Source organism: Caretta caretta, chromosome 14, assembly GCF_965140235.1.
Source record: "Caretta caretta isolate rCarCar2 chromosome 14, rCarCar1.hap1, whole genome shotgun sequence".
Taxonomy (NCBI): Eukaryota; Metazoa; Chordata; order Testudines; family Cheloniidae; genus Caretta; species Caretta caretta.
Window position 1 is genome coordinate 37812882 of NC_134219.1, and position 10430 is coordinate 37823311.

Below are 10430 nucleotides of genomic sequence, written 5' to 3' on the forward strand. Positions count from 1 at the left end.
GTAGTGTAAACAAGGCCCTAGACTTTGAGTTCTTTTCTGTTTCCCATTCACAAAGAGTAAGCATGTACTTTCCAGCTGAGCCTTTGAAAACTGTCTAGGGTATTTGGACACCCAGTTCCCAGTGATTTTATTTGGATTTGGATGACTGAATCCCTTAGACAGCTTTGAAAATCTCAGCCTCAGTCTCAATCATAGAATCATAGAATATCAGGGTTGGAAGGGACCTCATGAGGTCATCTAGTCCAACCTCCTGCTCAAAGCAGGACCAATCCACAACTAAAGCATTCCAGATGAAGTGGTTCCACTGTGGCTAAATAATTAAAAAATGCAGTGGAGCAGGGGGACTGGATCCTGGGTCTCCCACCTCCCCAGAAGTGCTCTACCCACTAGACTAGAGCCATTCTTGTGCTTGTGATTTCTCTCTCTATATAGCCCAGTGACGTTTTCATTATTTTCCAAAGTAGTAGGCAAGCTTTGAGCCCTGATCAAGTTTAAGTTTCCACAGGGTTTGGCGGCAGAATCGCAGAGGGGCCTTATTCTGGGATTTAGGCACCTAAGGTGGCAGTTAGGTGCCTAAATCTCTTTGTGAATCTGGCTCCTGGTGGGATTTAAAAAAGCATCTAAACAGTGTAGGGACCTTAACACCTTCGAACATCTGGCCCAAAGAGACAAAGCAATTTGCCCAAGGTCACACACAAAGTCCGTGGCAGAGTAATACATTGAATCTAGGTTTCCCACCTCTGAAAGTAGGATGCTAATCACTGTACTGTCCTTCCAGGCAGCTGTTTGTGGGCAAATTAAAGTCTTTTTTGATTGTATGTTCTTCAGGGGCAGGGACTGTGGATAATACTTAGCAGAACGAGGCCCCAGTTCTGACTACAATCTTTGTTAGCTACCTCAATAATAAAGAAAAACAACAGGTCTGAATGTGAACTCAGTTCAATTTTTGAGAAAATGTTTCTGGGAAACAGTTTATGATATTCATCCTGATCAGCAGGGACTATAACATGGGATTCCCTTGTCTGTTAAATCGGTGGTGGGGGGCGGGGGTTGGCATGGACCAGATCTGCAGCTAGTACAGGCAGTCCTCGGACTTAAGACCCAATTGGTTCCTGAAAATCGCGTCTTAAGTCGAAATGTCACAACTTGGAACCTATTTTCCCATACATAGAGTGTTATGAATGGGGGAGCATCATAAAGTCGAAACCGGCGTTCTAAAGTTGATTTTATACTTCAATTTATAAATGTCGTAAGTGCCATTTGTCATAAAGTCGAGGACTGCCTGCACAAACTTGCACAGCTCCACTGATTCAAATGAAGTTATGCCAGTTTACACCATCTGGGTATGTGGCCCAGTATTTTTCATTTTAAAATCCATCACTCTCCCTTTTCCCTTTATCTCCTTCAAAAATCCATCAGTCTAGCGGCCATGGTCCTCAGGGCGTCATTCACGTCATTGTTTCTCAGGGAGTAGACCAGGGGCTTGAGCAATGGGGTGACAAGGCTGTAGAGAAGAGAGAATATTTTGTTTAAGTTTACGGCTGAGTTGGCTTTTGGGACCATGTAGACCATGGCCAGAGCCCCGTAGAAAGTGCTGACCACAGTAAGGTGGGAGGTGCAGGTGGAGAAGGCCTTCTGTCTTCCAGTGTTGGAAGGGTTTTTTACTATCGCTGCTATGAGGAATGCATAGGATGTCAGGGTTAGTAAGAAGGGGATCGGGGTGGCTGAAGCTGATAGCAGCAATGATGATAAAGTGATCAGATGGGTGTCACTGCATGACAGCTTTACCAGAGGCATGAAATCACAGAAGAAACGGTCGATTTCATTAGGGCCACAGAAACGTCGCCTGTAAATCTAGGCAACTAGCACTGGGTTGAAGAGGAAGCCACCCAGCCAAGAGCAGGATGCCAGCTTAATGCACACCCTCTGGTTCATGAGAGCCATGTAATGCAGCGGGTTGCATATCGCTAAGTAGCGATTTGTAAGCCATCACCATTAGCAGTAAGATCTCTGTGGCAGCCTGGGAGCCAAAGATATAAAGCTTCATGACAGAGGCACTGAAGGAGTTTGCCATGCCCTTCTCAGCCAGGAAACCTTGCAGCATTTTGGGGACTATGTTGGACGTATACCAGATATCCAAGAAGGACAAGTTTCCCAGGAAGAAATACATGGGGGTGTGAAGGCACGTGTCAACCAGAATAGTGACAATGATCAGGGTGTTCCCAGCCACGGTGGTGATGTATGTTAGGAGAACCAGCACAAAGGGACCCATCTGGAATGGGTAGAGGTTCCTGAACCCGTGGAGGATGAATTCTGTAACGTCATTTTGATTTCCCCTCTCAACATCTGTCATGTGCGGGGTGTCTAGAGAAAGCACAGCGCATAAATCAAGCACAGACAGACAATAAACCAGAAAGATTCTGGGACTAGACCCAGCCTTTCAAATGCAGTCCTATGTCAATAAATGGCTTTCATCCCTATGGTTGCAAAACCAAACACCATCTACTGAAAGAAGATTGACCACCACCAACGAATTGAGAGAAATGGGATGTCTTACTGCCTGAATTAGGTTAATCATGGAGGTATTCAAGGAAAGATGGACCAAATGGAATGAAATGATAGGAACAATCACTCATGTAACTGTCACACAAACATTGGATGGGATTTTCCAAAGCTGCCTAGGGGATGAGGATGCCAAATTCCCATTAATTTTAATGGGAACTGAGCATCTGAGTCTATTAGGGCACTTTGAATATTCCCACCTCTATGTTTACCTGCTGTGGGCATATGGGAGTTTGGCATGCAACTCCCATTAAACTACAAAAATCCCACCTGTAACTCACTGAGTATTACAATCTTTACTGTCTCAGTTTTGCTGGTGTTGGATAAAAGTTTTTCAGAAAAAATCCTGACCAGCTGTACTCTTAACCTTCTCTTGGATCATAAAAAACCAACCTTCCACACAAAATTCCTCGTGGCTGGACTTTACTAAAACTAGACAAACCATTTACAACACACACTTTGCTTCTCTACAAAAGAAAAAGGACACTAAACTTTCTAAACTACTACATGCCACAAGAGGCCACAGCAATGGTTCCCTCAACCCACCCAGCAATATTGTTAACCTATCCAACTATACTCTTAGCCCAGCAGAAGCAGCTTGGGGCCTCTCTTTCTGCTCCTCCACCCCCACAAACATGATACAGTTCTGTGGTGACCTAGAATCCTATTTTCGACATCTCCAACTCAAGGAATATTTCCAACACACCTCAGAACAACATACTAATCAACAGAGACCTCCCTACCAACACTACAAAAAGAAGGATTCTAGGTGGACTCCTCCTGAAGGTCGAGACAGCAGACTGGACTTCTACATAGAGTGCTTCCGCCGACGTGCACGGGCTGAAATTGTGGAAAAGCAGCATCACTTGCCCCACAACCTCAGCCGTGCAGAACACAATGCCATCCACAGCCTCAGAAACAACTCTGACATCATAATCAAAAAGACTGACAAAGGAGGTGCTGTTGACATCACGAATTGGTCGGAATATGAACAAGAGGCTGCTCAGCAGCTCTCCAAAACCACTTTCTACAAGCCATTACCCTCTGATCCCACTGAGAGTTACCAAAAGAAACTACAGCACTTGCTCAAGAAACTCCCTGAAAAAGCACAAGATCAAATCCACACAGACACACCCCTGAAACCCCGACCTGGGATATTCTATCTACTACCCAAGATCCATAAACCTGGAAATCCTGGCCGCCCCATCATCTCAGGCATTGGCACCCTGACAGCAGGATTGTCTGGCTATGTAGACTCCCTCCTCAGGCCCTATGCTACCAGCACTCCCAGCTACCTTCCAGACACCACTGACTTCCTGAGGAAACTGCAATCCATCGGTGATCTTCCTGAAAACACCATCCTGGCCACTATGGATGTAGAAGCCTTCTACACCAGCATTCCACACAAAGATGGACTGCAAGCCGTCAAGAACACTATTCCCGATAATGTCACGGCTAACCTGGTGGCTGAACTTTGTGACTTTGTCCTTACCCATAACTATTTTACATTTGGGGACAATGTATACCTTCAAATCAGTGGCACTGCTATGGGTACGCGCATGGCCTCACAGTATGCCCACATTTTTATGACTGACTTAGAACAACGCTTCCTCAGCTCTCGTCCCCTAATGCCCCTACTCTACTTGCGCTATATTGATGACATCTTCATCATCTGGACCCATGGAAAAGAAGCCCTTGAGGAATTCCACCATGGTTTCAACAATTTCCATCCCACCATCAACCTCAGCCTGGTCCAATCCACAGAAGAGATCCACTTCCTGAACACTAGAATGCTAATAAATGATGGTCACATAAACACCACCCTATACCGGAAACCTACTGACCGCTATTCCTACCTACATGCCTCCAGCTTTCACCCTGACCACACCACACGATCCATTGTCTACAGCCAAGCTCTGTGATACAACCGCATTTGCTCCAACCCCTCAGACAGAGACAAACACCTACAAGATCTCTATCAAGCATTCTTACAACTACAATACCCACCTGCTGAAGTGAAGAAACAGATTGATAGAGCCAGAAGAGTTCCCAGAAGTCACCTACTACAGGACAGGCCTAACAAAGAAAATAACTGAACGCCACTAGCCGTCACCTTCAGCCCCCAACTAAAACCCCTCCAACGCATTATTAAGGATCTACAACCTATCCTGAAGGATGACCCAACACTCTCACAAATCTTGGGAGACAGGCCAGTCCTTGCCTACAGACAGCCCCCCAACCTGAAGCAAATACTCACCAGCAACCACATACCACACAACAGAACCACTAACCCAGGAACCTATCCTTGCAACAAAGCCCGTTGCCAACTGTGCCCACATATCTATTCAGGGGACACCATCACAGGGCCTAATAACATCAGCCACACTATCAGAGGCTCGTTCACCTGCACATCCACCAATGTGATCTATGCCATCATGTGCCAGCAATGCCCCTCTGCCATGTACATTGGTCAAACTGGACAGTCTCTACGTAAAAGAATAAATGGACACAAATCAGATGTCAAGAATTATAACATTCATAAACCAGTCGGAGAACACTTCAATCTCTCTGGTCACGTGATTAAAGACATGAAAGTTGCAATATTACAACAGAAAAACTTCAAATCCAGACTCCAGCGAGAGACTGTTGAATTGGAATTCATTTGCAAATTGGATACAATTAACGTAGGCTTGAATAGAGACTGGGAGTGGCTAAGTCATTATGCAAGGTAACCTATTTCCCCTTGTTTTTTCCTCCACTCTCCCCCCCCCCCAGACGTTCTTGTTAAACCCTGGATTTGTGCTGGAAATGGCCCACCTTGATTATCATACACATTGTAAGGAGAGCGATCACTTTAGATAAGCTATTACCAATAGGAGAGTGGGTTTGTGGCGGGGGTTGGGAGAAAACCTGGGTTTGTGCTGGAAATGGCCCAACTTGATTATCATACATATTGTAAGGAGAGTGATCACTTTAGATAAGCTATTACCAGCAGGAGAGTGGGGTGGGGGGAGAGAAAACCTTTTGTAGTGGTAAACATCCATTTTTTCATGGTTTGTGTGTATAAAAAGATCTTCTGTACTTTCCACAGTATGCATCCGATGAAGTGAGCTGTAGCTCACGAAAGCTTATGCTCAAATAAATTGGTTAGTCTCTAAGGTGCCGCAAGTACTCCTTTTCTTTTTACAGTAAATCAGTTGAGCTCATCACCATTTTGCTTTGAGAACAGATTGAGGTTTCTGAATTCTCATAAAATCTAGACATTTGCTGACAATTTTTCTCAGGACCTCCTTGTCCTCTTTGTTTCTCAGGATGTAATGAAGGGATTGGCCATAGGAGTCAGAACTGTGTAGCAGACAGAGAACACTTTGTTGAAGTCTCTCAGTGTGTTGGTTTTTGGTAGCAGATACACAATGATTAGGGTCCCATAGAAAATTGTCACCACAATGAGGTGAGAGGAGCTGGTGGAAAAGGCCTTTTGCCTCCCAGTGGTGGAAGGGATTCTCAGGATGGTGGAGATGATACAAATGTAGGATACCAGGGTTAATGCAAATGGGGGCAGAGTGAGTAAAGTAGCCAGGATGGTAATGACAATCTCTAGCTGGTAGGTGTCATTGCAGCAGAGATTTATTATTTGCGTAAATTCACAGAAAAAGTTATCAGTTTTATTGGGACCACAGAAAGATAATTGTAACATAAGAAATACTATTATGGGAATAGTCAAAAATCACCATATCTAAGAAACAGCCGCTAGCCGGAGGCATAAGCTGCCACTCATAAGGGCTGCATAATTCAGTGGTTTGCATATTGCTAAATACTGATCATAAGACATTGTGGCTAAGAAAACATTCTGTAGCCCCAAAGAAACTGACAAAATACAATTGCATCATACAGCCACTGACAGAAATGGTTCTGTCCCCAGTCAGGAGACTGGCCAGCATTCTGGGCAGGATGGTCGAGATGTAGCAGGTCTCCAAGCAGGAAAAGTTCCCCAGGAAGAAGTACATGGGGGTGTGAAGGTGCTGATCAACCACAACTGCACAACAATGAAGATGTTCCAGGCCGTGATCACAAAGCAGATTGCTAGAAACAGCAGGAAGAGGAAAACCTGCAGTTTAGGGAGGTTCCCGAATCCCAGGAGGATGAATTCTGTGAGGGACGTTTGATTTCCCTGTTCCATGTCTGCCATGGGATGCACCTGGGGGAAGTGACAAGCTCTAGAGCACACCTCAAACCCCTTCCCTTTTAACAGGATTTGCAGGTTGTTTTATTTCCCCTCTTTGTCTCAGACTAAGGTGATTCATGGTTATTCAGAGCAGGGAAAATTCCCTCTACTTGATCACCGGGATGTCTCAGTGTTTTTCCCTTAACTGTAAGGATCCATTCATTGTTCTTTCCCTGGGTTGTACAATGCTAGGGGCAGAGGTGAAAGTAAGCCGGTACGCTCTGGTACGGCATACTGGTAAGAGCCGGTGCGTCGTACTGGGACCGGCTTTCCCACACGACAATTTAAAGCTCTGGGGTAGCGGCAGCGGGACTGCGGCGGGGACTTAAAGGGCCCCCGAGCTTCAGCCGCTGATACCACCCCAGCCCTTTAAATCTCCACCTGAGCCCTGCTGCTGAAACCCTGGGGTAGCGGTGGTGGGACTCTGGCGGGGATTTAAGGGCCCCGGAGCTCCAGCCCCCACTCACACCCTGGCCCTTTAAATCCCCACCGCCGCTACCCCAGGGCTCAGGCAGCAGGGCTCGAGCAGGGATTTAAAGGGCCCCGGAGCTCCAGCCGCCGCTACCCTCCCCCACCCGGAGCCCTTTAAATCCCCACCTGAGCCCTGCTGCCCGAGCCCTGGGGTAGGGGTGGGGGTCTCTGATGAGGATTTATAGGGCTCTGGAGCTCCAGCTGCCACTCCCGCCCCAGGTCTTTAAATCCCCACCTGAGCCCTGCTGCCCGAGCTCTGGGGTAGCAGCGGTGGGGCTCCGGAGTGGATTTAAATGGCCGGGGCGGTAGTAGCGGCTGGAGCCCCAGGGCCCTTTAAATCCCTGACGGAGCCTGTCAAGGTTCCTTCCCCTCTCTGAACTCTAGGGTACAGATGTGGGGACCTGCATGAAAACCTCCTAAGCTTACTTTTACCAGCTTAGGTTAAAACTTCCCCAAGGTACAAACTATTTTATCCTTTGCCCTTGGACTTCCACTGCCACCACCAAACGTTTAACAGGGTTTCTGGGAAAGGGTTGTTTGGAAACATCTTTCCCCCCCAAAATCCTCCCAACCCTTGCACCCCACTTCCTGGGGAAGGTTTGGTAAAAATCCTCACCAATTTGCATAGGTGACCTCAGACCTAAACCCTTGGATCTTAAGAACAATGAAAAAACATTCAGTTTCTGAAAAGAAGGATTTTAATAGAAGTAAAAAGTAAAAAAGAATCACCTCTGTAAAATCAGGATGGTAAATACCTTACAGGGTAATTAGATTCAAAACATAGAAAATCCCTCTAGGCAAAACCTTAAGTGACAAAAAGACACACAGACAGGAACATCCATTCCATTCAGCACACTTAATTTCCCACCCATTAAAATAAATCATAATCTAACGCATATCTAGCTAGATTACTTACTAAATTCTAAGACTCCATTCCTGTTCTGTCCCCGGCAAAAACTTCACGCAGACAGACCCTTTGTCTCTCCCTCCCTCCAGCTTTTGAAAGTATCTTGTCCCCTCATTGGTCATTTTGGTCAGGTGCCAGCGAGGCTATCCCAGCTTCTTAACCCCTTACAGGTGAAAGGATTTTTCCTCTGGCCAGGAGGGATTTTAAAGGTGTTTACCCTTCCCTTTATATGTATGACAGAGCCCAGCCGCCGCTACCCCAGGGCTCGGGCAGCAGGGCTCAGGCGAGGATTTAAAGGGCTCGGGGCTCCGGCAACTGCTACCACAGCGGAGCCCCAGGCCCTTTAAAGCTCTGCCAGAGCCCAGAGCCCCGGGGTAGCGGTGGCAGCTGGGAGCCCCCAGGGTTCCTCAGTGATTTAAAGGGCCCAGGGCTCCACTATGGTAGTGGCAGCTGGAGCCCTGCGCCCTTTAAATCGCCCCCAAGCCCTGGGGTTCCCAGGCACCTCTGCAGATGGTAGCTCGGGGGTGATTTAAAGTGCCCCGGGCTCCCAGCCTCCACTACCGCAGCTGGACCCCTGGCCCTTTAAATCAAGATTTAAAGGGCCTGGGGATTTAAGTCCCTGCTTCCTCCGGTCAAGGCTACGCCTCTTCCAGTTGAGGCCACGCCCCCTGCTCAACGCTCAGGCTTACCGGTAAGTCCTCTAACTTACTTTCACCCCTGGCTAGGGGCTTCGAACTAGTCTCATTTGGTGGTGGTGGGCAGCCCCTCCCTGCCTGACTGGCCACTGTGAGGTGAAGCTGAAGTTGTAATCCAGGTTATGAGCACAGTTTATCTATAGAGATACATAACCACAGTCTGTATATATCTCAATGATTATTAAGTTTAGAGCATTACAAGATTTCATAAGAGATCTTACTCAACATATTTTTATACACAATAACACAATATGCAATCAGTTGGTTTAGCTGCTTATTTTAAACCTTCTGTTCTTTCCTTGAGGTGTCTGGACCCTGATTGTCACAGTCATGTATTTGCTTTTGGATTTCCCCACCAATGGATATGATTGATTCAAACTGCTTAGCAACATTCTGAAACTGAATGACAAAAATATTCATTAACATCTATACTAGCAAAGGTATGCATTTATAAGGGAAAGAGACTCACATGATTCAGAAACTATGCCAGCTACCATGTTGAAGGTTTGTTCACATTTAGGTCTCTTTTGTTCACAATTCATTGTTCTTTTTCCCACTCTGAACTTCTACAGTTTTGAAAAAGTTGCAGAGAGATAAAAGGAAAAGTGAATGTCTGCTACTTTGCCACAGGGTAATTTTTCAGAAGTTGAAGAAGTTGTGGAAAGTTACCAAGTAGCAAAAAGGAATAAAAGACGGAAAAGAGCAGGGGGAGGTGACACTACTTATTTTATCACACACAGCAGTTTAAAAAGTTTGAAAAAAATGTAAGCGTCTTCCTGATTAACAGAAGTAACTTTCAAATGCCAACATTTTTAATGAAACTGGTTTTCCGATCAATTCTAGTGACCACTAAGCAGAGAGAGAAAGCAAGAGAACAACCTGATTGCCTGGATAGCTTTTTACCAGGCTGTGGCTGAACTGAAGGAAACTCCTCTCTGCAATCCTTCAGTCTCTCTAGCAGCTAACCCACCCAGCTGCTCTGCAGCCCTTTTATCTCTGCAGCTTTTGTGAGGCCACAGATCAGCCCCACCTATTGAAATCCAGGGATGGGCGGGTGCAAGCCCCCCCATACCTGAAGCCCCCCCCCTCCCCAGCCTCAGGGGTGGAGCTACTGGTCCCAGATCTCAAGCAAGTTCAGGGGGCAACTATTATTAAAAAAATGATCAGGAGTGAGGTCATAGGTCATAAACTGGGAGCCAGAGGGGGACACCGAGCAGAGAGCGCCCACTGCTTCTCAAAGGTGTCTAGGGAGCCAGTGGATGTGGCCCAGAGGAACTCTACCTGGACTCATGATTGAAGAGAGGAGCATAAATAGGCCCCACAGTCGCAGAGCACCTCCCCGTCCAGCATCCTCCTCCTGGTGGAATAGATAGCCGCCTTGGCTTGTGGGGCAGGGGCCTGATAACAAGGTCTGGATGGCCAGGGGTGAGGGGTGGGCGGGGAACACCCTCCCGCAGGACCCACACAAGGAAGGCCCGAGAGGTGGGCAGTAAGGCTGCCTTCACCTCCTGAAGCACGCAGCGGTGGGTAGAAGGGGTGGAGAGCCCCATGCACTGGCCGAGTGCTAGGG

The 10430-nt window shown here is 46.9% G+C and overlaps 1 pseudogene; it reads right to left on the reverse strand.

The window, feature by feature from the left end:
* Positions 1–1395: 1395 nt before the first annotated feature.
* On the reverse strand, positions 1396–2353 carry LOC125629860 (olfactory receptor 11A1-like; annotated as a pseudogene).
* Between the last annotated feature and the right edge of the window lie 8077 nt (positions 2354–10430).